A 27028-nucleotide genomic window follows, 5' to 3' on the forward strand; every position below is an offset into this window, starting at 1 on the left:
CGCTGCTGTAACAACGCGAGTTTGACACCCCTGCCCTAGAACTTGATTTGGGTGAACGGAATAAGGAGTGGGTTAAGTGAAGCTGATTGCATGGGAAAGTAGAAGAAATATTTCCTGCATTTTAATATTTTAAGGATTGGGACATGTTTGGAAAGCTGTAGTTTTTGTCAGCAGGATCCCACTAGTTTCATCATTCCAGGAGGGAAAGTATCATGAGACCCTGGTCATGAGTTCAGCAATGCATCATATGAAGAAAGGGGCAGACTAGCATCGTAACTCTTCACCACTATTTACACATAGAGATAGATACAAATTAACAGAGTTGGAAGGACCGTATAAGTTATCTAGTCCAACCCACAACCCAACAGATCCTACACCATTTTTGATAGATGGTAGCCCAATCTCTTCTTGAAAGCTTCCAGTGATGAAACTGCCACAACTTCCAAAGGCAACTTCTGTTCCATTAGTTGATTGTCCTCACTGTCAGAAAATTGCTCCTTATTTCCAGGTTGAATCTCTCTTTGTTCGGTTTCCATCCATTATTCCTTTATTCCTATTTCATCAATCTGTCCCTCTGATAACCTTTACTGTTACTGATCTTTTGATTAATCACATAGGAATTGTTTTAACGTCTTCTTATGCTTAGCAGGATAGACACACACATACCCACGTGGGACATAAGCAACATAGCAGAATAGCCTGGAGAATGGAAACATTTCTCCGAGCAAGTGTCCTTTGACTGAGAAAACATCAAGGAAGAAAAGCCTTTGAAGAGAATGAGGAAAGAATCAAAGCCGTAAAAATAGACCTGACCTAAACAGTGCTACCCATCTACCTTGCACTAATAGTTCAGTCGTTCTTGGAATGCCAATGATTTTGTAGCTAAAATGGCACCATCCGTTTATAAAAGGATGCATTCTTCAGGCTTGGAAGAAGTTTTCCAGAAGACCAAAAAAAATAAAAATAAATCCCACCTCTATGGCCCCTGGGAAAAGAAAAATAAAGACTCTCTAAAGCAAGGGTGTCAAACTCATGTTGTCATGGCAGTACCACATGACGTATTGGGACTTCTTTCCCCTTTGCTAACTGGGCGTGGGTGTGGCCAGTGTGTGACACATCCAGCCCGCGGGCCGAGAGTTTGACAGCCCTGCTCCAGGTTTGATATGCATGGCAGGCACATGCTGAGTGACTGTTGTGCTATGCATGGTTTCTGAATGGTTTCCCCCCAATCATAGTTGCTGAACACGAGGTAGGAGGGAAGAGGCTTAACAGAAAAGAATATTTGTAACTTAGGTTGAGCTATGGATCCTTCAGTGCTCTCTGAGCTTGGTGGTTTTCTTGCAGATGTTTTACTCCCCAACTAGGTAACATCATCAGTGATAGAAAGGAGTAGGGTTTGCTTCCTGTTTATATACAAGACAGGCTTGCCTGTCAGTATTGTTGGGAGGAGTCTTGGTGGTTCCCCGTTTACTATTGGATTGTTAGTCTGACTGGGCTATTGTTTACTACTTGAGGTTTAGAATGGAGGCACCACCAACATTCCAATCCGCTACCCAACTGCATTTGCCGTAAGGATGAATGGGGATATTATCCCCAAACACAGCAGTCCTTAATTTGACCTGGCTCATTTTCCAATTCAATCTTTCTTTCCCAGGCTTCTTTCCCCATGCCATATTATATTCAATGCTCTGAGACTTCTTGTGATGATGGACAGACTGTCGGGCAGGTGCTGAGGCTCTATTAATTCACTTCCAACATCCCACTGAGGCGAAAAGAATAAAGATGGAAAGCTATGGAGGAGGAAAACATAGATGGCATGGATTCCTTTGGAAGACATGAGAAGCTGGCTGAAGGTCTGAATGTTTTGTTGCAAGTCCAAATAACACACTGAATGAGTGAATGAAGGCACAGAAAAAAGGGGAAAAAGACAGCCGTGAGTGACTGCAAATAGGGGAGGAAAACTGCAGTGTAGGCGGAGGTGAAAATTGACACCAGATTAGAGGCAGAAAAATCAGGAGTACCCCCTCCAATGGCCACTGAATCATAAGACGTTTATGACTGTCAAACTCTGTCCATTTATATTTTAAACATGTATCGGAATAACTTGTTTTCTATAAGGATGATTTCTAGCCCATGCCATGTTATAAAAATATTCAGCAGTGGGTGATGAATCATCTCACAGATATGCCCATGTATGAGAATAGTTGTTCAAATAAAAGAGTTTGCTGACATTTTAAGTGTGTGCTAATAATAATAAAGGGACGACGGCTCACAGAAGTGAGAAGAAGCCTTAAAAGGATTTGCAATCGTACCTTAGAAAAAGAGACAGGAAAGACTCTGAAATTGAAATTGGAGCAACAATGCAACTACCAGCAAGTTTGCTATGAGATTCCCAAGTCTAGTCTTTCTCAATTAGCTGCCCACCAGACGCAGGGTTCCAAGTAATAAATCCATTTCAAGAAAGACTCCGAGGCAATTGAATTCCTCAAAGATTGCTTTTATTGGAAATATCATATTGGCACATATCTGGTGAAAACCGACTCTGAAAAATCCCATGTTTTTCACCTTATTAAAAGTAAAAGATCTTCTACTTTCTCAAAGCAATCAGTTACATGGTCCAATCACCATGCACTCTGACATGGCATCACTCTGTCTTCTTCCGATCAGGTGTGAGAATGTCCTTGGTTCCCAAGAGAAGGTATTTTGTTTTGGCTACAAAAATCCCTCTATCTCAAATCCCCACTCCCTGACCCTCAGCTCCAATGTGTCAACATTGAAGAAGACAAAATGGCTTCGGTCAGGACAGCTTCAGGGTTGACAAAAACCACAACTCCATAGCCATACCCAATGAATTTGGGGAGTTACTGTATAGCCTTGACACCATATTGGGAAGAATGTACAAATATTTATTTATGTATTCATTACAAAGTCCAAAGGCTGCCCCAATCCCTTACAATTCTGGGCAATATAAAATGCAGTAAAATATAGCAATAGAAATAGCACTTAGATTTATATACCGCGTTATAGTGCTTTACAGCCCTCTCTAAGTGGTTTTTACAGAGTCAGCCTATTTCCCCCAACAATCTGTGTCCTCATTTTACCCACCTCGGAAGGATGGAAGGCTGAGTCAACTTTGAGCCTGGTGGGATTTGAACAGCCGATAGTCAGCAGAAGTGGCCTGCAGTACCGCACTCTAACCACTACACCACAGTGCATATTTTATCACAAAATATGATAAAATAAAGAAATCATTACAAGTCTATTATTCAGTTATCAAATTTCTATACCACCCATCTTAGGATCTAAGTAACTTTTAATAGTTCACAAATAAAAAGTCCATAAAACCCATTCAAAAATAAGCAAAGTTGAATAAACAAAGTTAAAACCACCATCATTTAACAATCAGATCACCATATAAAGGTTTGGAGATAGAACCAGCTCTTAAGTGTTCCTTTAAATAGGACAACTGGTTTATATTTATGATGGTTGCTGTGTTCGGGGGTCACGTGATAATATTTTGCAAGCAAAGTCAATGGGGAAGCCAGATTCACTTAACAACCGTGTTACTAATTTAACAACTGCAGGGATTCACTTAACAAACATGGCAAGAAAAGTCATACAATGGGGCAAAACTTAACAAATTTCTTGTTTAGCAACATAAAATTCTGGGCTCTATTGTGGTCATAAGTCAAGGACTACCTGTAATTAAATTGAACTGTTAAATTGTCCCATAGCTAGTTGGCTGCAATGGGTTGGCTGTGGTGAGTTGTCTATTCCAAGGTGGAATCAGTCAAGAAGTCACTATCGTATTCAACCTTGTGACTGAACAGGGTGCAAATTATGTTTGACTAACTTATAATCTCCAAAACATACTTTTAAGCTCAAAAACAGGAAATAAAAATCTCTTGGAGGAGAAAAAAGGCTATGTTGGTGGAGATACCAAGAAGGACCTCTTTGAAGGAACTAAGTACATGGGCAGGATTATGCAGAAGAAGGTGGCTCTTCATTTATGCAAGTAATTTTGGGTTTCTACATAAAATCAGAACTGCCCACAGAAATGAGCAAACATCTAATTTAGCTTATAGGCACACAGAACTGGATAGAACCTTTTAGGCTCTTTAGCTCAGAGTAGGTATCCAAATCAAAGTTTTCTGGATGAATGGTTCTCCAGCCTCCATTAAAGCACATTCAGTGAAGAGAATCATTAGCTTCCTTGGTAATTTGTTCCATCACCGATTTGCTCAGAGAGTTAGGAAGTTTGACTTAATCATAGAGCTGCTGCAATGGTGCAAGAGGTAGAACAGGTCTGCAGAACTCTATAAATAATCATATTACTGATGAAATGAGATAAAGTTACATTCCTCTCCCTCTCTTTTTACTTCAGTTTGGAAAGAACCTTTCAGGAGAGAAATACTTTTGTTCAAAAAGCATAGATTTTATTGAAGAGGATACCGTAGCTCATTTTAAGATGAAAATAACATGCTGGCTGAGGAATTCTGGGAATTGAAGTCCACAAATCATAAAAGGGCCATAGTTCCCCACCCCTGACCTAGAGGACTTGGGGATTCTGGGAGTTGAAGTCCACGCATCTTAAAGTTATCAAGGTTGAAAAACACTGGTTTAGAGCAATGTGTAGGTTTTAGTAGTGGGATGGAAGTAGTTAAAAGAAACAGAATTCTTTGGAGAAGCCATTTTAGATGAAACTCAGTGCTTTATACTGCTTGATGTCTCCCCATGAGAGTCCTGAGCAACTAGACTTTTTACAGTTTTCACCATGGGTAGGAACACTTAGCATTACACGCCTACGTTCCTGTTTGTTTCTTCTGTATTTAGTATTTTTCATATTGCATACTAGAAGTAGACAACATTTTTCCAATCTGGAGGAGGGCTCCTTTTTTCTCCTAAAGCTTCTTTTCCCCAATCTTCAAAGATGGAGCAGAGACCAAGTGATATCATCAGAGGGTGAGGAATCATAGGCTCTTGTTTCGTTTTGAAATCTTTTTTTTTAAATGATTAGTGCATTAAATAGGTCACAGTCTTAACATACCTATTTTACAGCTTTAAAAAAAATCAGCAAAAATCTGGATTTGGCATCGGCATATGGTTAACAGCTGAGTGGTACATCCAATTAAGTGATATAAAATAAAGTGTCCTCCTCTAAATGCAGAATTTAAATCTTTTCACTGTGACTCATCCATTTTTTTTCCCATAATCACGGGCATATCCAACTCAATGAATGCAAGTATTATGTTTCCAACTTGACCTTGGGGCACATACAAGTAAAGACACGTATGTAGGTGAACCAAGCACATATTGATATTTAATAATCACTGGGCTGGTCTAAACTCTTATGAAACAAGGCAGTTGGAGAGGCCATTCAAGTGGTGGGCAGAGCTGTGTGTTTAAGAAAGAGAACGTGACTCACTGCTGTTGTATCTCTCTTATACTTGGAGTAGAACCTGCTGAAGTAATGCCACAGCTGATCTGACTAACCCTGCTGGAGAACAATTCATTTCTTTTACTGTTAGGTCATGAGACCATTCCAGACTAGAGTATGCATAATTTGGATCTTTCTTGGAAATTTAAAGAAACATCACATTTTAAAACAAAACACTGCAATTAAGGGCTTCTATTCAGGCTTTCAGAATACTCCATTCTACTAGCCAACCCAGTTTTTCATTCTTAGTCATACAAAAGTCAGCTGGAATTCTGCCCACACACTTTCCTGTAAATCACGGGTGTCTTAACTCATCGCATCATGTTGCCGTCACATGATACTTCATGACATTTTCCCCCTTCGTGAAACTGGGATAGCCAAGGCTTGCATGTGATGCATCCGGCCCGCGGGCCGTCAGTTTCACACGCCGACTCTAAACATTCCCATGTATTTCTGTAGGTACCATCTCCACTAATATGCTATGCACTTACTCTTAGGAATGATTGATTTCCTTTGTTTCTCATTGTTCTTGTGCCCAACCCTTCATGACTCCATGGACCATAGCACACCAGGCCCTCCTGTCCTCTATCATCTTCTGGAGTTTGGCCAAAATCATGTTGTGTTGATCGCACAATCTAACCATCTCATCCTCTGCTATCCTCTTCTCCTTTTTGCTTTCAATCATTCCCAACATTGGGGTCTTTTCCAGTGAGTTCTCTCTTCTCATTATGTGGCCAAAATATTTTAGCTTTAGCTTCAGTATCTGAGTTTCCAAAGAACAGTCAGGATTGACTTCATTTAGGATAGACTGATTTGATCTGTTTGAAGTCCAAGGAACTCTCAAGAATCTTCAACACCACCGTTTCAAAGCAACTTCTTTAGGGCTCAGCCTTCCTTATAGTCCAACTCTCACAGCCATTCGTTACTACTGGGAAAACTGTAGCTTTGACCATACGGATCTTTGTCAGCAAGGTGATGTCTCTGCCTTTAATATGCTTGTCTATGTGTAAACCCAAGCCCTGGAGTTACTAAACATGACTTATGACTTAGTCATGAATCTAACCATAAGAACAGTCCTGCTGGATCAAGTTAACGCCCATCCTAGATCAGAATTTTGTTTTTCATGATAGTCAACCAGATGCATCTGACAGGTATGCACAGGTAAAAGACAGACAACCTTGATTCCTGGTAAGTGGCACTTGGAGGAACATTGTTCTCATTCCAGACCTACTCCTTGATTGAGATGACCTCCGTGAATTCATCCAATCCCCTTTAAAACCATTCAATTAGTAGCCCTCACAGGCCTTTGTGGTGGTGATGGTATGGTTAGGCATTCTCTGCTAATTAATGTTGGTTAATGATGTTCTTTATGAATTGGATGAAGTTAAAATTTTAATTTGTTAACATTGTTTTGAATCCTTATACACTGCCTAGAGCCACTTTCTAGAGATGGGTGGCTCTATAAATTGTTTTAATAAATAAGTAAATAAATATGTGCTTTATGAAGAAATGTCTTATTTTGCTTTCTCTAAATTACCTTCAGGTTCATTAGAATTTTGAAAAAGAGAGAAAAACTTTCTTCTGTCCATTTCTTCAGGCCATAATTCTTGATCATGTCCCCTTTCTCCCAAAGCACTTTTTCCAGGCTATGCAAGTTATAAATATTTTTTTTCTTGTAGGGAAAACATATGAGTCCTCTGATATAAACCTTGCAGCTTAGTTCACAAAATACTTTAAAAATATGTCACGGATCAATGCAACAAGTGCAACTTTAACAATTGTTTATTGTCATATTAAATTGACCTTATCATGTGAACCAGGCTATTGAATACAGTATATTTTTAATATTTACTTTCCCCAGTCTCTCCCTTTCAAGATCAGAAAAACACAGGATGATAATGGCTATAAATTATAGAAAATTATCAGGAAAACACCAGGATGTTGAAAGCTATGTTATGGTTTTGATATTGGCCAAAGCCAGGCTGACTATCTAAAAAAGCTCTTACTTGAAAATATTTTCTATTTGCTTTTACTCAGACTTTTATTTTGGTTCTCTGGAAGATTTCTGAGTCACTATTTTTTTGTTGACTTTTGAAGTTATTATTGCTTTTGTTGGACCCCCAAACCATTAGTGTAATTTATGGATTTGATTTTATTGTGTATATGTATATAAACAGACATGCTGCTATAAGCTGCTTTGGGATTCTTTTGTTTTAACTCAAGCAAACTATGTTTCTAAAATAAAGTTAGATAAACAGTGCTGTGTGAAATACAGCTTTGGTGGAGTCAATGAGTCACAATCTACCTTCTTTCTCACATCCACCCAACATTTTAGGGATATGTGGTTATGGGTTGGAGGCAGATATCTCGCTTTTTAAGATATCATGTCTTATATTTCCAAAACACAAGGCCCTAAGCAGAGGTGTCCAACCTTGGCAACTTTAAGACTTGTGGATTTCAGCTTCCAGAATAGGGCTGGCTGGCTGGCTGGGGAATTCAGAGAGCTGAAGTCCACAGGTCTTAAAGTTGCCAACATTGGACACTCCTGGCCTTAAGTGTGCTAGAAAAAAAGTTCAAATCCTCCCTAGATGATTATTCTAGTCACTTTATTTCAAACCTAAGTGACCTTTAAGTCAAAGTTTGGATGATAACTGGGGCTGAGGATGATGGATATGCAGCTGCAATAAATGTATACATGAATCTCACATCTGAGTCATACGTTCCACATGGGTGACCACTTTTCTGCCATGTGATCTCAACCTGCTGAGTCAAGGTTTTGGATTACTTTGAACAATGGTATCTGTTGTGTACTCCCCTCCCAGTGGTGTGGGAACTGTATGGAAAGATCGACACCGCCATGTCTGATCATGTCTATGGAGATTCTCAGTCATTCAGGTCATGGCTGTCCCAAAGGTGCTTTTTTCAGAACTGAAGAAGCTTCTTAAATGAGAAGCGAAACATCTTCAAGGGAAAACAAAGTGCAGTTGCCTTTTGAAAAAGCACTTTGAGGACAAGTCTGGAGATGGATGTTCATGATTTACCTGACATGGTTACCTGTGCATGTAGGCAAATCCTAATGCACTGTTCTATTTTTCTCAAAGCTTTTAGAGAGTATAGGCAATGAAGATGATTGCTTCAGGTCTCATACCCGAAGTTCCCCCATCCAAAATATCATTTAGTATTTCAAATGATCCAAAGACCAATCTTTTTCATTTGCAGGAAGCAAAATGAATCGATATTTCAGCTTTCCCCCAGATGCCACCAGTTGCTGAGCTGCTGAGTTCAGTAGATAAAAAAGCAATTTAGAAATATATTCTAATCGATGTAGGATGCCAGGAACAAAAAGTGGGGAAGGAGTAGCAATATTTAAAGATCTTTCAGAGGCTTAAAAAGGCCCTACATGGTCAAGATGTCAATGCTAACTTCTTGCTAATTACATAGAAGATAAATTAAGGTGAGGCATCTGAAAAGTGAGTTAATGATTTGCACCATTTAAGTTTCACGTTATAAATCAAATTTGTTATTAATTATTCCAGAAACTTGTTACTCCATCTCAGGCTCATTTTTAGGGTGTTTGTGGAGCTCTTGACAATTTTTTTTCTAGATGTTGTTTATGAGGGTTTATTTTCTGGGCAGTCATGTTCCTTTTCAATATACATTGAAAATCATATATATTTAAAAATATTGTAAGCTATGTTGTAAACTTTTTCTGGAGCTCAGGGGAGAGGAGCTCGATATCTAAGTAATAATAATTAGAAAATTAACTATTCATCACACTAAATTTGAAATCTTTTTGTTGGGCTTATGTTTTGTGTAACCATTGTTTATGGTGTCATGTAAGTGCAAATCCAGCCAATTCTGGTTCATTTATTAAACCACCATGGTTAAACGCTCCAATGACTTAACAGAATGTGCAATCTTAATCTTGGCTCACAAATCACCCTGAATTATAAAAATTATAGGAATTGCCTGGAAGCTGAAGGGCACCACAATAGACAATGTTGTCCTAAAATCTCAGTCTTCGGTATGGTTGCCAGATCTGGATTGCAAAAAGCAAGCAGCATTATTTTATTTTTTATTTTTTTATTTTTGTCAAACATGTATTAGATAACAGATATAAGTATAATCATGATTATTAATACATGAAATGGATATGAGTAAAAGGGAACATTAGGATATTAGATGGCTATAAACAACTTCTGTGCTCTTTGCTGCCATCTATTGGCTTTTTTGGACTTATGACCATAACTGGGACCAGAATTTGGTTGTTAAGTGGATTAAGCCTGATTTTATGACCTTTTTGCCATAGCTGTTAAGCAAATCACTGCAGTCATTAAATGAATCAGGTGGCCATTAGGCAAATCCAGGTTTCCTCTCCATTCTCTCCCCTTTGCTTGTCAGAAACCAGCTCAATAGGTCTCAAATGGAGATCATAGGAAGGTATAACTATCATAAATATAGGCCAGCTTCCAATTGCCTGAATTTTGATCACATGACAATAGGGAAACTGAGAAAATCAGAAATGTAAGGACCAGTCATAAGTCACTTTTTCAGTGCTATTGTAACAATACAGTAGCTAAACTAAGGTGTGTAAGTAGAGGACAGCCTTTATTTGCAACCCTGACTTGTTCACCCTAGACTTCAAAGAACCATGGAAGGTTATCATGAAAGGGTTACCCAAAGGATGGAGGCATGGTTACAACATGTCTACTAGCACACCCCTAATATTTTATTGAATATTAAATCCTTAATTTTAAAGAATCTTAAGAAACAAGCTCTTCTCCTCTTTGGTGAGTAAGTTCATTGTGCAACCAGTGGGAAGCAGAATACACTGCTATTGCACATTCTTTTAACTGCTTCATGGCCTCATTATAACTGCTTAACAAATTGAACCTTGATATACTCCTCCTAAACTTCAGATAAGGTAAACATTTAAGTTGCATTTCAAAGGGAAATGAAAAAAAGAAAAGGTAAAGTTGGATTTGCTTAACAGCCTGCAATTTCTGTTGTACTATTTTTTTCAATCCCTTTTGATAACTTGTGAAAGGTACTTTTTTTCAAGAGGTAAGTAGACTTTCTGGTTTTTCTTTGAAGACGTTTCGCTTCTCATCCAAGAAGTGAAATGACTTCAAAGAAAAACCAGAAAAAACAGTTGCAAAAAAGACCTTTGGGACAACTATGACCTGGATGACTGAGAATTTCCATAGACCTAACCTGTGAAATTGTCCTATGGGTGGAGACCCACTTAAGACTTTATTGGAAGAGCGGTATCATTTCCGCTCAAGGATGGCTCATTTTTATGAAGGTGTATAAAATCATGTGAATGTGAAGATTGTTTCCTATATAGTAACCATCTACCATGATTTACAACTGTAGCTGTAAGAATTTTCATTGCTAACCAAGACAAATGAGTCATGCCTGACTTTATGACCTGTGTTGGCAGGGTTAAGCAAACATAGTTGATAAGTGAATCGCATCCTTGTTAAGCTAATCCAGCTTCCCCATTAACTTGCTTGTTGGAAACCAGCTGAGAAGATTGCAAATAGTAATCACATGATACTGGGACACTGCAACTACCGTACACATATACACCTGTTGCTAAACTGTTTGAATTTTGATCACATGAATGTGAAGATGCTGTGACAATTGTGAGTGGGAGGACCATTCATAAGTCACTTTTTTCTGCTCAGTTGTAACTTTGAATAGTCACTAAATGAATGGTTGTTAGTTGAAGACTAACTTCCTCTTTCTGAACCAATAATTTAACTTCTGGAAGTCATGACAGCCGGGAAAACCCTTGTCCTTCATCTCTTCACTTTTTTAATACTTTTCAGCAGCCTATCCCTACATGCGGATCTCCAAGCCTGATTTCTGCAGAAAAGAGAAAGGGGATTGATTTCTGGACCTGCCTCTCGGTTGACAATATATTTCTGCCAGTTCAGCTGAATTGTCCTTTGAATAGTCAATGGCTTAATGACACTGGAGATGGAGACACTGGAGACTCTGCTCCAGTGGTTCAAGTCCTAGCACTGTGTGAGCTCCCACGATTCCCCTCAGCTTTCGCCCTCCTAACAGATCAAAAGCATGTTCTATGCGAGTATATAAATAGGTACGATTTCAGTGGGGAGACAAGTTGGTACTCTGTGCAGGCAGTCAGACTTCTGTCAGCTCTGAACCTTCCTGGTTGCAACACCCGTTTGCAAGGTGGCTACAGGGAGGCAGGGGGCCTTGGATGAGGCTGCAGGAAGAACTACTTACCTTCCTTTCTGGTGTGAAGCTAGCTCGCCTTCTTCTGGCGCACGATGGGAAGTGCACAAGCATGTACGTGACAGAGCTGGTAAACAAGCAACCAAGCTACTACTGTTCGATAACACTGTAGTCTCCTGGCTAATGTAACAATGCCATACATTAATAATAATAAGGGACGAGCCAAGGCAAACATGCAATCTTGATTGATTAAATCTGTTTCTGGGCAAATAATGTTAAACATTGTTAATTTATTTTTCTCTCCCCTTCTTAGTAATGTGGTTAGCAATTTTTGCTTTCTTGCACATGCCAAATTACAATTCAACAGCAACTTTTGGAATTCTCTGGAGCTACACCCAAATTTTTATTTATTAATCACACTTCCTTCCTGCTGTAATCAAAACAACACTTGGTGGATTAGTATTTTAGGAGGCTCACAAGGTTCTGTTGAGGTGGTGATGTGTTACTTCGGAACTGAATAGGTGCTAAGCAGGTCAGCTACTCTGAAACATTCTGGTTAATTCTGATGAGTGAAGTTTGGATATTAGCTTACAAATCTTATCAAGACAGAATTACTTCTAAAGATAATATTTTCTGCATTTGATTGATTGGACTCTAGTCCATGCTCTTCCCTTAATGCAGACATCAACAGAAAAAAAGTGAAGATGCAACAAATAGTCTCTGGAAGATTTTCAATCAATTTCAAGGATTCTATACTCACAATAATCACAGGACTTAATAATATTGATGACAAAGTCCTCTTTGCAAAAGTTGATGGCTGTTGGGGAATGCTTTGCACAGAGCAATTTGCTTTCCTTGAAAACTGGCACACAGACCCTCAAATGAAATTGAAGTAACTTGTCTGTAATTTCAAGAGATTAACAGAACTCTTGAAATATTGATGATATTGCTCCAAAACTTAGTGTTTCAAGAAAGGATAGTGGGTCTTGATCTGATATTGCCTGACTTGAGGGGAATAGGTTTCTACCTTCCCCCGCAATTTCTGGACATGAGCAGGTGGCCACAATATGCTCTATGTAATCATTTTGTAGTTTTGCTCTATTTAAAATTACACAAACTGTGTTTCATTGGGACATCGTTTCAGAGATATTTCCTGAAATATATCTGGCAGGGATCATGAAAAACCTTCCTCCGTCCTCTTTTCTCAGCAGGTAATGGCTGTCCCTGGATAAGGGAGGGAAGAATTGCAAGACTGTCTGGGAAACAGTCACAGAACACTGAAAATGAAGATCCTGTGACCACAGCAACAGCTGGTAACGCTGAAGCAACCACAACTTCTCCAAATTTCATTGCTTTGAGAGTTATGGGATGCCAATTTTGGATGCATTCTGCAAGTTAGCTCATTTGGGATATCTTGGTTCAAAAATTGTTGCCCTAAGATACATCATTAAAGGTCATGACAGTGAGAATTTGAGTAATATGCAGATAAATGTAGATCCTATTGGCAAAAAAACTACTTTAGAAATCTCTTCCTATGGAAACACATTCATCCTTAAGATTTCCAGAGTTCTTTCTGTTGCAAATTAATACAGGACAGCTATCACATCTGGCTAGAGAATTCTGGGAGTTGAAGTCCACAGGTCTTAAAGTTGCCAAGGGTGAGAAATACTGATCTAGATGGCAGCAAGGCAATATTGAAATTTCTGCCATTTAGCCGCTGTTTAATGGTTAGATGGAATTTTGCTACTCTAGACTTCCTTTCCAGATTAATTAATGTAGTGAAGGAGACTGGATTTATTCAACTAATGCTGTTTGGCAACAAGAAGAGTGGTGGGTATTTCATTATGGCACACATACATGCAAACATCCAATTTAGGTTTTCTGGTGGTTGACTGTAAAAACTACCTTTATAAACCGTTGTATGTCAAGCATAAGAAACCAGGAACTACAAAGAGATCAAAAGTATTATGAGCTTATTTCATGCCACCAATACACGAGAATCTTATCCACTAATGGCCAAGGCAAATTGGTGCTAGATGGAATGGAATTTACAGGAAGGTGGACTTAGGACTTCTGAGGGAGCATAGCGACTCCGCCTTTGGGCTCAGCCTGGTCAACTACATGTTTCACATAATAGAACAAGGTCTGAAAATTGACACAGTTATAATGCATCATATTCAGCATTATTCACCTCCAGCAAGTGATGATTAGCATTCCTGAAGGCTAACCTGTTGTCAGCAGAACCTGGAAGCCATCCTTAATATGAAATGGCATTAAATCAATCAGAATGAGAGATACTTTTTGGTTTATGAATAGCAAGCTTGCAAATCAGGAAGACCCCTTCCCTCCCAACATATACCCGCCCTTCTCTGGTTAGATTCAACCCTAGTATCCTAGAGCTGAAAGGGCCTTGGAGGTTCTCTTCTCCCAACGCTCTACCCAAGGCAAGAGTGCTAATACCACCTCAAATAAATGCTTGTCTAATCTTTTCTTGACAACCACTAGTGATGAAGCACCACAACTCCAGAAGGCAAGCTGTTCCCTTGCTTAATAATTCTTACAGTCATGAAAGAACTATTAAAATTTCTGACAACCTGTAATATGATTTGCTTGATAAGTTGGTTTGCAAAATATGGTGCATCATTTAATGTACTATGTAAGCCCAACCAATAATGATTTAGTCATACATCATAGTTGAACCACCACCTACTGTGATGGGAGAAGTTCACATAAGCACGCTAAAGCTAAAACACGGTTCACCAGTTTAGTTTATCATTTAGTGTGCTGTGTGAACAGAGACAAATTTAGTAAAGTGCAGTTCTGCTGACCATAATGAGTGTGATCAAGCATCACTCGTGTTTTATTCAACAAATCATCATTGAAATAATCCATAATGTGATGCAAAAACCAAGCCAGAAAGAAGCAAACCAGAAGAGGAAGTTATTACTATGATGGTGCAGAAAGTGAACGAAGCAATTATCTGTTTCTCAATTCTTTAATCGAAAAAGAACAGCAATTTCCACATGTTCAGAGGTTGTGTCTTTATAACCTCATTGCATTGAAAAAAATTCCAACATCAAGACAGCAGAGGGCAACCCTTAGTTAAATTTGGCCAATCTCGCTTAGTTAAATTTGGCCAATCCTGAAACTGCTACATCAGGCAAAGTCTGATTACTACTTGGATGAGGTCCACCAAGGAACTCCAGGGCTGTAAGCTAGATTGGAAAGGTGCCTAATGGTTAAGATGCAGGGCTTGTCAACCAAAAAGTGGGCATTTCAAGATCTAAGTATTGCACGATGGGGTGAGCTTCCCTTCTTGTCCCAGATCCTGCAAATCTAGCAGCTTAAAAGCATGCAAATGTGAGTAGATAAATAGGTACCGCTTTGGTAGGAAAGTAACAGCATCCTGTGCACCTCGGGTTATAGTCATGCTGGCCACACCACCCTGGAAATATCTTCAAACAACACTGGTTCCCTCAGCTAAGAAATAAAGGTGAGCTCTGCCCCATAGAGTTGGACATGACTGGACAGGAGAAACCTTTACCCTTTTCTTATTTTAAAAGACAATAGGAAACCAGTTCCAAACTGGCCAAGAAAACAACATGTTGGCCAAGAACTCAGGTTAGTGAAGTCTTTTGTCTTTACTCTTTACCTTAAACTAAGGCTAAATACTAACACTGGTTAGAATCAGATTGGCCAGCACAGAGAAACGATATACCGCATATTTCTCCATGAGTCAAAGACAGATGAACAAGGATGCCCATTAAAAACAGAGGTGACATTTCTAATGGTTAAAAAAAGTCTCTTTCAAACTGAGCTAATCTTCTCCTACATATTCCTGCAATTAGCTCTTTTTAAAAACTAATTGTTATCCATTTTCTCCAAGCGTCAAATAAGGACACAAGAAAAAGACATGAAATGTGTAAATGCCATTGAATCAGTTCAGATCTGATTGACAGATTACTTGTGTGTCTAGAAAACTAAGACAATTAGGAAAAATAGAATGAAAAGGAATAAATACAAAAAACACTAAAGCTTTATTTCTGTATTATCAAATAGACAGACAATGACATCTTTATCAAAGTCATAACTTCAATTTTTAAGCAACAAACTGAGCCACATGGATGTGTACTTTCTGAGCTTCCCTTCTGATTGATCAAGAGCCAATTGAAAGACCAGAAACTGGTAAATTTCATTAAGCCAAACTTCAGACTCTGTCATGCAGACATCCTTCCAAGAATATATCATCGCTGTTCATCATCACCAATTTTGCTACAGCCCCAGAGCTCTTCATATGAAAATGAATGATGGATTTGGGGATATAATTTAACAGTGCCTTAACAACTTTAAAAAACTTTAAAGTTGAACTTCCTCCCAAGAAGCTAGTTTAATTTTATTACTTCTCCAAACCAGGGGTGGGATTCAATTTTTTTAACAACCGGTTCTGTGGGCGTGGCTTAGTTGGTGGGTGTGGCTTGGTGGTCATGTGACTGGGTGGACATGGCTTGGTGGTCATGTTATTGGCTGGGCGTGGCCAACTCAATATCACTCACATCGAGGCACCATCTTCTCGCCTGGCCTCTTATGACTGTGGGGATGTTGCAACAGTCATAGGTGTGAAAAATGGTCATAAGTCACTTTTTTCAGTGACATTGTAACTTTGAATGGTCACTCCACACAAGCGAAATACTAGCAAAGGAGAGGAAAAAAACTCCAGAGAAGTTCCTGAGACAGGAAGTCTAGTCTTGTCAAGAATGTAATAAGGGTTAACAGAAAGGCAGTTTCTGTAAGCCATACCAGAATGTTTCCTTCCTGCCTTCCTTACAGGATTAGGTCAGTAATTTCTTCTAACAACTGGTTCTCCAAACTGCTTATAATGTTTACAACCGGTTCTAGTGAACAGGTGCGAACTGGTAGAATCCCACCCCTGCTCCAAACCTCTTTCAAACATCTGTTGGGAAGTCCAATATGCACAAAGAATTATTTGCTGTTGCAGTTGAATTAACTAGGAAACATATTTATCATTTCTTACATCTCCAGGCCATTGCCTTTGTCATACAAGATGTTCACATTCCTTATTCCAAACAGATTATATATTATCCAAATTTTTGTAAGGTTTTTTTAAACTGTTGATTGTTGGTTTAATGATTGTTAATTTAACCTCTAATGAAAATTGTCTGCAATATATTCAAAACTAGTGGAATTTCAAAAGTTGGTCCCTGAAAGTTTTGTTACTAGTAAGAGCACTTCTTGCCAATGGCTCTCAAATTCTTTCCTTCCTTTCCTTCCTTCTTCCATCTATCCATCTACCCATCCATGCCAGGGAGATCAAGGTTGGAACATTAATAATTCTGAGAAGTTCAGTGGGTCTTTTCTGGATTATGTTTGTGAAAAGTATTTGAACTGAGAAAGTTCTTAGAACTATTTTCTTTGAGCCCGTAGAAAGTTCCTCTTTGTGCTAACAGCAGAAAGAGAAGGCATCTCTATTTTTTTACATCTCAGACCACTTTGTTACCAAAGAAAACTGCAACAGCCCCACAATGCACATATTACTAAATGCACTTAATCACCTTCATGATTAATTATGTGGCATCAAATCAGTGACCACCTACACAGGTTTTCTCCACAATCTTTTCATCCACAATCTGGCCCTTCAGGTTTTGCCTGCATCACCACTCTAACAGAGCCTTCTATCTTGCACCATTATCATGGATGTTTACAAATATAAATTTTGTTTATCATAGGCAACAACATAGCTACCATTATGCTAATGTTACCAATGTAATAAAAATTCTTTATTAATAAAATACTAGATACTTTATATCCAGAACATTAAAATCCTGATAAGTCCTGCTTTATTGAGTAAAGTTGTGTGAAGTCAGTTTTCTCACTAATATTAAAAATTCTTTACTTCTCACTGATATTATTATCAAGCATTTCAAGTTTCCTAGGGAATTCTGCAAATACTATTCTGATTATTTATAAAAAATGCTAGCAACCAAATGATTTCCCCAATTTTCTTTAGAGACATTGTAGCTCTTTTTTTTTTTACTGTTGGGTCCTGGGAAAAGTGTTGAGCAAATGTTTGCACATCAGAAAGAGAATTATGCAGTAACCATGCCTTAACAAATTTCATTCTGACAACACACAAGGGGCAGCCATAGGGGATCAACTGTTGCTAAATAGGTTAAGGGTTCCTATTGGTTAGTTCCTCCCTTTCTATCTTTTAGATTACTTGCATCATGTAGTACCCCTCCATTTATAAATAGTAGAGGTCTGTATGATAACTCTGAAACTTGTGGTCTTCAAGATGTAACTAGATTACTATTACCAATGATAATTGGAAATTATTGATGCTGAAGAATATTAGAGTCCAACATCTAGACCAGGGGTGTCCAACCTTGGCAACTTTAAGACTTGTGGACTTCAACTCCCAGAATTCCTCCCAGAATTCCTCAGCTTTGCTGGCTGAGGAATTCTGGGAGTTGAAGTCCACAAGTCTTAAAGTTGCCAAGGTTGGACACCCCTGGTCTAGACCAAGGCAGGTTACCTAGCTCTGACATATAATTGATATTTCCAGGTGTTGAATTGAACAATGATTCTTTATCTGCCTCTTTGGTCTTGCTAGACTGTAGAAAAAGCAGATTGTCTCAACTAAGAGTGGACAATCACCACGTGTGACTTTCTGGGCGTAAAGAGGACCATAATATAGATGGGATCCCATCATAACATACACATCTCTAGGGTGTAAATGGAAGGTGTTTTCATGGTTATTGTTTGATGCCTCAACAGGTGGCAGTGCCTTACAAACTTTGACTTGTCTTGGGATGCTAAGGAGGATCAACCTTAGTAGTTCTTGAATCAGCATTTAATCTCCAGATCTGTTGGAAAGAAGAATAGGAGCAATAATAGACCATCTTCATAACACAAAAGTGATTACATGTCAAGAAAAAGGCATGAATGTAGTTACCAAGATCTCAACTCATTTTTAGATTTATATCTTATTCAAGAACCTACATTGCAGTTTTCCTCTGTTTCCTTGGCTGGAACAATATATTCAACAGTTATGGATGGAGATGGTTCTGAGAATCACAAATAGAGAAGTTTGCATTCGACCCTGGAATCTGAGGTTGCCTACCTTCTATTCTAGACTGTCCTTCATTCTAGACCAGGGGTGTCAAACTGGATTTCTTGGAGGGCCGGATTAGCATTGCAGTTGTCCTCCGCAGGCTGGCTGGGTGGGGGGGAGGAAACAGGATGAACGGCTTCCTGCAGCATCCTGCTGATCCAAATGGGTAATTGGGGGACCACCTGCACCTTCCCCATACCCCATTTTTTCTAGCAGAGGCACTGCGGTCTGGTCCTTTGCTTTTTCCAGGCTGGCCCCATGGGCCAGATCTAAGCCCTCCGCAGGCCAAGTTTGGCCTGTGGGCCTTAAGTTTGACACCCCTATTCTAGACAATGTTTCATTCTGGATCCCCTTCTTGGGCCAACATCTGCTCTGAATGCCCTTGCTGAACAACATTCATATCACAATATCTGTGGAGATTCTCAATCATCCAGGTCATGGTTGTCTCAAAGGTGCTTTTTTTCCAAAGGCAACTGACCTTTCTTGTTTTTTTTCCTTGAAAAAATTTCGCTTCTCATGAACTTGGAAGAGAAGCAAAATGTTTTCAAGAAAAACCCCCCAGGAAAGTCCAGTTGCCTTTTGGAAAAGCACCTATGGGACATTCATGTCTCAAGAAAAAACAAACAATGAAGGTGGTGAAATGTGTTGGTTAGAAATCAGATAGGAAGCTGCAGGCAATGTCAGCATTCAGGATAACACATAACGCCATTGTGTCTGGTGTCAATGGAGGTTTCCAATCATTTCCTTTTCCGGCCCTGGAGAAAAGGAATATTTCATTCTTGTCTCTGATGCGGATTTCACAGCACAGTACATTAAACGTCTCTTTGCTTTCCTACAAATTATTCACCAGATAGTATATATCAATTGTCCCCTAAGACAAATTAATTTTGCACTAATTATAGCTCAGAAAACCACTAGTACATAATATTTCCCAAGCATATTGAGAAGAGAAATTGCATGCACCTATTATTTATTCAGCTGGATTCTTTCTTTTTTTTAAAAAACTATGTGGCTATGTGCTTCATTGGAAAAATGATCAGGAAGGACAAAAAAAGCTAAATACAATTATAAAGGATAGTTTCTTTTACTAAAAATGGTCACTTGGACCCAATGAATTAACCCTCCTGAAAAAGGCCAAAATGTTTAGATCTGTTCAGTCTGTGGAATTATTTTGCAAAACTTACAGGTGAAATTGGAAAAATTAGAATATCGTGCAAAAGTTCAGTTATTTCAGTAATGCAACTTAAAAGGTGAAACTAATATATGAGATAGACTCATTACATGCAAAGCAAGATAGTTCAAGCTGTGATTTGTCATAATTGTGATGATTATGGCTTACAGCTCATGAAAACCCCAAATCCACAATCTCAGAAAATTAGAATATTACATGTAATCAATAAAACAAGGATTGTACATAGAACAATATTGGGCCTCTGAAAAGTATAAGCATGCATATGTCCTTAGTACTTGGTTTGGGCTCCTTTTGCAGCAATTACTTCCTCAATGCGGCGTGGCATGGAAGCTATCAGCCTGTCGCACTGCTGAGGTGTTATGGAAGACCAGGATGCTTCAATAGCGGCATTCAGCTCTTCTGCATTGTTCGGTCTCATATCTCTCATCTTTCTCTTGGCAATGCCAGGTGAGTTTGCTGGCCAATCAAGCACAGTAATCCCATGGTCATTGAACCAGGTTTTGGTGCTTTTGGCAGTATGGGCAGGTGCCAAGTCCTGCTGGAAAATGAAGTCAGCATCCCCATAAAGCTTGTCTGCGGAAGGAAGCACGAAGTGCTCCAAAATCTCCTGGTAGACGGCTGCGTTGACCCTGGACTTAATGAAGCACAGTGGGCCAACACCAGCAGATGACATGGCTCCCCAAATCAACACAGACTGTGGAAACTTCACACTGGACTTCAAGCGTCTTGCAGTGTGTACCTCTTCATTCTTCCTCCCAGGTAAGACGCTCTGATGTTGTTTGTTGTTCAGGAGCGGCTTGACAAGAGGAATACGACATTTGAAGCCCATGTCTATGTGTGGTGGCTCTTGATGCACTGACTCCAGCCTCAGTCCACTCCTTGTGAAAGTCCCCAACACTTTTGAATGGCCTTTTCCTGACAATCCTCTCCAGGCTGTAGTCATCCCTGCTGCTTGTGCACCTTTTTCTTCCACACTTTTCCCTTCTCCATAACTTTCTATTAATGTGCTTTAATGTAGCACTTTGGGAACATCCAACTTCTTTTGCAATTACCTTTTGAGGCTTTCCCTCCTTATGGAGGGTGTCAGTGATGGTTTTCTGCACAACTGTCAGGTCAGCAGACTTTCCCATGATTATGATTCCTACTGAACCAGACTGAGAGACCATTTAAAGGCTCAGGAATCCTTTGCAGGTGTTATGGCTTAATTAGCTGATTGGAGTGGGACACTTTGAGCCTAGAATATTGAACCTTTTCACAATATTCTAATTTTCTGAGATTGTGGATTTGGGGTTTTCATGAGCTATAAGCCATAATCATCTCAATTATGACACATCATGGCTTGAACTATCTTGCTTTGCATGTAATGAGTCTTTCTCATATATTAGTTTCATTTTTTAAGTTGCATTACTGAAATAAATGAACTTTTGCACAATATTCTAATTTTTTGAGTTTCAACTATATTCTGGCTGCTGCTGTCTGTCTCATCCAAGCAACTGTGGAATAACAGCATGTTTTCTTTACTTTCGCTCATGTGAAATGGATTGGGTTCAGAAGCAGTGATGTCATAATAAGTACAGGAACTCTACACAGACATATCTAATCCTTTCCACCTAAAAATGCAAACCTATCCTGTATCTATCCCAAATAATTCTGTGGTCACAGACTGATTACAGGTAATTCTCAACTTACAGCTATTTATTTAATGACTGTTCAAAGTTACAAGGGCACTAAAAAAGTGAATTATGACCATTTTTTACACTTTCCAATAGCAATACCACTTAAGACTTATATACTGCTTTATAGTGCTTTTACAGCCCTCTCTAAGCACTTTATAAAGTCAGCCTATTTTACCCCACAATCTGGCTCTTCATTTTACCCACCTTGGAAGAATGGAACGTTGAGTCAACCTTGAGCCAGGTGAGATTTGAACTGCCAAATTGCAGGCAGCTGGTAGTCAGCTGAAGTAGCCTGCAGTACTGCACTCTAACCACTGTACCACCAAGGCTCATATCATTGCAACATCTCCAAGGTCAGATGATCAAAATTTGGATGCTTAGCAACAGGGATGTAATTTAACAATTGCAGTGTCCTGGGGTAATGTAATCACTTTTTGTGACCTTCTGACAAGCAAAGTCAATGGGGAAACCAGATTCATTTAACCATCCTGTTACTAATTAACATGTATTGATTTAGAAACTGTGGCAAGGTAGGAAAATGGTGCAAAATTACCTTAACTGTCTTACTTAGCAATAGAAATTTTGGCCTCAGTTGTGATTGTAAGTCAAGGACTATCTGTATACAAGCCCAATTTTTTCTTCTGTGTCATATTTATAATATGAATTATGCTGCAATCGAGGTTACACAACTTTCTGGATGAAATTTGGCTCTCAAGGAGCCAACACATAGCTTCTAAAACTGCAATGGAAAACTCAAGTATGAGATCCAAATGTCTAAAAGCCAGAAGTTTTATTTAATATTGTGTGGGATGGAGGTAGTTGAGGCAGGGGGCAGAGGTTGGCTAGAGTTCAGCACACACGGGCCCAGAAGGGAAATAAGGATAAGCAACACTAAAGTTATAAAACAGGAAAGCACTCTCACACAGGAATTGTCATTCTGGATTGCGTTAAAGGGAAACAAGAGAGACAACCATTGGAAGGTTGTAGGTGTGCTTATGTTTTCAGATAAGTGGGGATTTTCCAGTGTGGGTTGCCCTATCAGAACAACAAACAGAACAGAAATAATACATAGAAAAGATTTAAGACACCAGGAAAGAGGCTGTGTCAGTGGGCAGCAAACTGATGTTAGTTTTGTTCTTTTTTAAGGAAATGAAGTCGTGTCCTTCGGTTCATTCCAACACAGTGATTTCATCCATCAGTGAAACAGTGGATGCAGGTGTTAAGAGAATGTATGTCCAAAGTTTCATGGTGAATCATTCTACAGAAAAGAAAGACCATTTAGTAATTAAAGTGGCAGGTACTCCCTTACTGGCTCTGAGGACAATTTTGTTTAATTCACCTCTCTTTGTCCCCAACAGTGAAAACTCACAAGGAGAAACGCCAGAATATTATTACATTAACTGTTTTGTATAGTAAAAGTATACTGACTCATGGTTCATCAACTCATGGATTCTTTTCCCTGATTTATTTTAAAAAGCCATCAAGCCTGACTTCTCTCACTGCATCTTGTAGTAGCAAAAATCCAATCTTTGGATTTTGTTGTTGCTGATTTTGTTATCAAAAGTCTTGGACTCCTGCAAGTCCATGCAGTTTTCTAGACTATCTTTTTCAGAAGTGGTTTGCCATTGCCATTCCTAGGGCTGAGAAAGTGTGACTGTCACTCAGTTTGCTTTGTCCTTAAGGCGTAGCTAGACCACACAAATCTCCTGGGTTGATGCCTTAACCACTGCCAAACTGACTCTCTTTGTTAGGCATTGGTTAATGAAGTACTTTATTTTGGGCTGTCCTAAATTAGGATGGCAGAGATGCCAAATAACTTTAAAAGCCTGTGCTGTTTAATTCAATTGGGAAATATAATTCAATTTGGGAAATGGTAAACTGGAGAATGTTAAACCAACCACTTATAGAAGAATGGCCTCTGAATTATTCTTCTGCTCAGTAACTATCTGCATTCACCCTCTTCCGAATTAGAGATGGAATTTTGACTTTAGACTCATATTCTGCTTTGTATTAGAGGAATCTCCACAAGTAAAAGGGGAAGGAAACTAAACCCCACGAAGAAACATGGAACAAGCTTTGTTTGAGTTTAATAAATGGTACGGAATCCTTTAATCAAATCCTTTAATGGAAAAGAAGATTTGACTGGAAAAACTTCCTAATAGCAAGACAAGAGTGGAAGGGGGAGCTCTCATTCACTGAATCCATTCGAGCTGAGGATGAACACAACCTCTGAAATCCAACTTTAATTTGGATTTCTGCACTAAATAAGAGGTTAGACTCAAATCCATATCCAATTCTACAAGTCCAAAGAAATTGCAGCAGCTGATTAAATTAACCTGCCAAACTTACTCTAATTTCTTAGCTGGTGTAGGAGTATTTCTGTGGTCTCTCCTGCCCTCTATGGGTTATCTTTAAAATAAAAAACTTTTTATATTGTATTAAAAAACTGGAAGTTGCTTGAAAATATATTAGTGATGATCTCAAGAGAAATGATTTTATAACCCTTTTCATTCCCTTTGCAAGACTTGCAGATGCATTAGCTTTAATCTGGGCTTGGCCTTGAAACAGAGTACTATACTATAGGTATCAGATAAAGAGTTGCACGCCAGCTAGGTAAGCGTATCACACAGATAGTTGTCTACTGGAAGAGAAATTCTGTTTAGAGCCTTCACTGCTATTGTCAGACTTCCCAGGTAGATCAGACAGGAAGCATGACCAGATAAGTAATTCTACTTTATTGTAAAGCTATATTAACAGATATATTAATCTTGCAAGTCTGATAGTACAAACCTGTTTTTTTTTACAGCCTTCGAAATTACCAAAGTTCCTTTCTCAATTTATTTCTTCTCCCCATTACAATTAGCCCTCAACTTACAACCATCATTTAGTGGCGTTCAAAGTTATAATGGCACTAAAAAAAGGTGACTTAAAACTGATCCTCGCGCTTATGACTCAGAGGTGGTATTCAGCAGGTTCTGATCAGTTCTGGAAAAGGGGTAGCGGAAATCTTGAGTAGTTCGGAGAACCAGCAAATACCACTTCCGACTGGAGATTTTACAGTATCCTTCCCTTGCCATGCCCACCAAGCCACGGCCACAAGAACCAGTAGTAAGAAAAACTGAACCCCGCTGTTATGACTGTTGCAGCATCTGCATGGTCACATGATCAAAATTTGGGCCCTTGGCAACCAGCATGTATTTACAATGGTGGCAACATCCTGGGATCATGTGATTACCATTTGCAATCTTCCCAGACAGCTTCCAATTTAAAAAAAAAAGTCAATGGGGGAAGCCAGATTCACTTAATGACCAACATGATTCAATTAACAATGGCAGTGATTCAGTTTACAAAAGTGGCAATAAGGTTGTAAAATTGGGCTCAGTTTACTTAACCACCACCTTCTAAGCCATGGAACTCTGGTCCCAATTGCCATCATAAGCTGAGGACTACCTGTAGGAAGCTTTAGGCCACAAACATCAAACTCGATCACGTCACATGACTTTTTTGCTTTTGCGGAGCCAGGGTAGGCATGGCCTGTGCGTGATGCTTCCGGCCCATGGGCCCCCAGTTTGACACCCCCGCTAGGTTATACCTTCTCTTACCTGATGGTCCCTAGATCGCATTTTTTTCTCCCCCTCTCTGTCTCCTATGGTATTCCCATATTCCATTATAGTGCAGAATGTGGGACAGACGAACCAGTTAAAAACTTCAAAGGGGGAATAAATTTCTTTATTAAATTGCAACCAGGATCTCAAACCAGAGGAGCCCATCCTTCTTTAACACAAATCTTTCCATTCTTCCCAAACTTTCGTACTTTTTCTTATATTCCTTATCCACCTTGGAATTTTCAATTGCTGTTTGCTACCAACTTATTACTGATTAAGAGAATCAGTCTTCATTTCTGCATGACTGGGGTGGTTTGGTCTTCTTACAAATACTCTGGAGCTGAGAATTGATTTGCTCTTCCACTCAAGAAGCATTCTGAGAATCCAGTGTAAGAATGAAATCCCATTGAAGGGTTGACTTTTTTTTCTTTTTACAGCTGCATGAACTGCCTTTTCCAAATGATCAAGACATTGTTACAATCTCACCTGGAAAAAAAATTACTTTGCAAATAAATAAGACATCAAAATGGAAGGCTGAGCCATTTCTTCCAGAGACAAGGAAAAATGTATGTATTCTTTTGGAAAACATGTGTGCTCTGGCTGGATATGTTCTACCAGAATTATGTCTGTTTATATTTGAATAACTTTGAAGAAAAGCAGAGATGTTACAATCTCTTATTTAAAGAAGAGCAAGCACTGAAGATTTATGGAACACTTGTCAACCCACATTCTTTATGCATAAAATAGACAGGAGGCTGGCACAGGAACATGGCTGCAGATACCTTAAAGGTTATTCAGTCTGACCCTACTGATGCACAAAAATTACTGCCATAGCACCTCTTGACCTGTGTCATCCAATATTAGTATAATTCTCCTGAACATCTGTCTAGACAAATATCAGTGAATTACACAGCCAATTTGGAGATGCATGGAATTTATCCTTGCAAGCTATTTGACTATGACTCTTTATGGTTACTTATCAACATTAAATGATATTTAAGAATGCAGTGTTACATAGATCTTTCTCGACAGTCAGTTCCACTGAACTTTATTTTTACTAAGTTAGGGTTAGGTTAGAACAGTACCATTAAGAACAAAAGTCCAACCAAAATTAATTACTTTTAACTTCTCACATTTGTTCCACTGGGAGAACTAAATAACTGTTTACATTTCTTAAATGGTCTGAATTACTCTTATCAGTCCTAATATAATTGGGTGTATCAATAAAGAAGAATATTTATAGCAGAGGGTTGAAATGAGAGGTCCTTGGTATTCTCTGAACTTGGTTTGTTTTCTTGCAGATGATTCATTATCCAAAGTAGTTGCACTGATGATGTTACCTAGTTTGGGTATTGAAACATCTGCAAGAAAACAACCAAGCTCAGAGAGCACCAAGGACCCTTCACAATTTAGCTGTATTGGATCAGATCTATATATTTGATTTTGATTTATTTGTTTGTATCCTGATTTTATTGTTTTTACAAATAACACATATGCAATACAGCTTCTCTTATTATCTCCACAACAATAGCCCTGTGAAGTGATAATGAGTGGCTGGCCCAAAGTCACTCAGCTGCTTTCATCAGTAAGGCAGGCCTTGAACTCACACTCTCCTTCTTTCTCGTCTGATGCCTTAATTACTAGAGCAGGGTGTCAAACTCATGTCATCATGTTGTTGTCACATGACGTATCACGACTTTTCCCCCCTTCGCTAAAAAGAGGGCAGGGGTGGCCAGCGCATGATGCATCCGGGCCGCTTGACACCCCAGTACTAGAGTCTAG

Source organism: Pseudonaja textilis, chromosome 2, assembly GCF_049901715.1.
Source record: "Pseudonaja textilis isolate UNSWEBS1 chromosome 2, rPseTex1.2, whole genome shotgun sequence".
Taxonomy (NCBI): domain Eukaryota; kingdom Metazoa; phylum Chordata; class Lepidosauria; order Squamata; family Elapidae; genus Pseudonaja; species Pseudonaja textilis.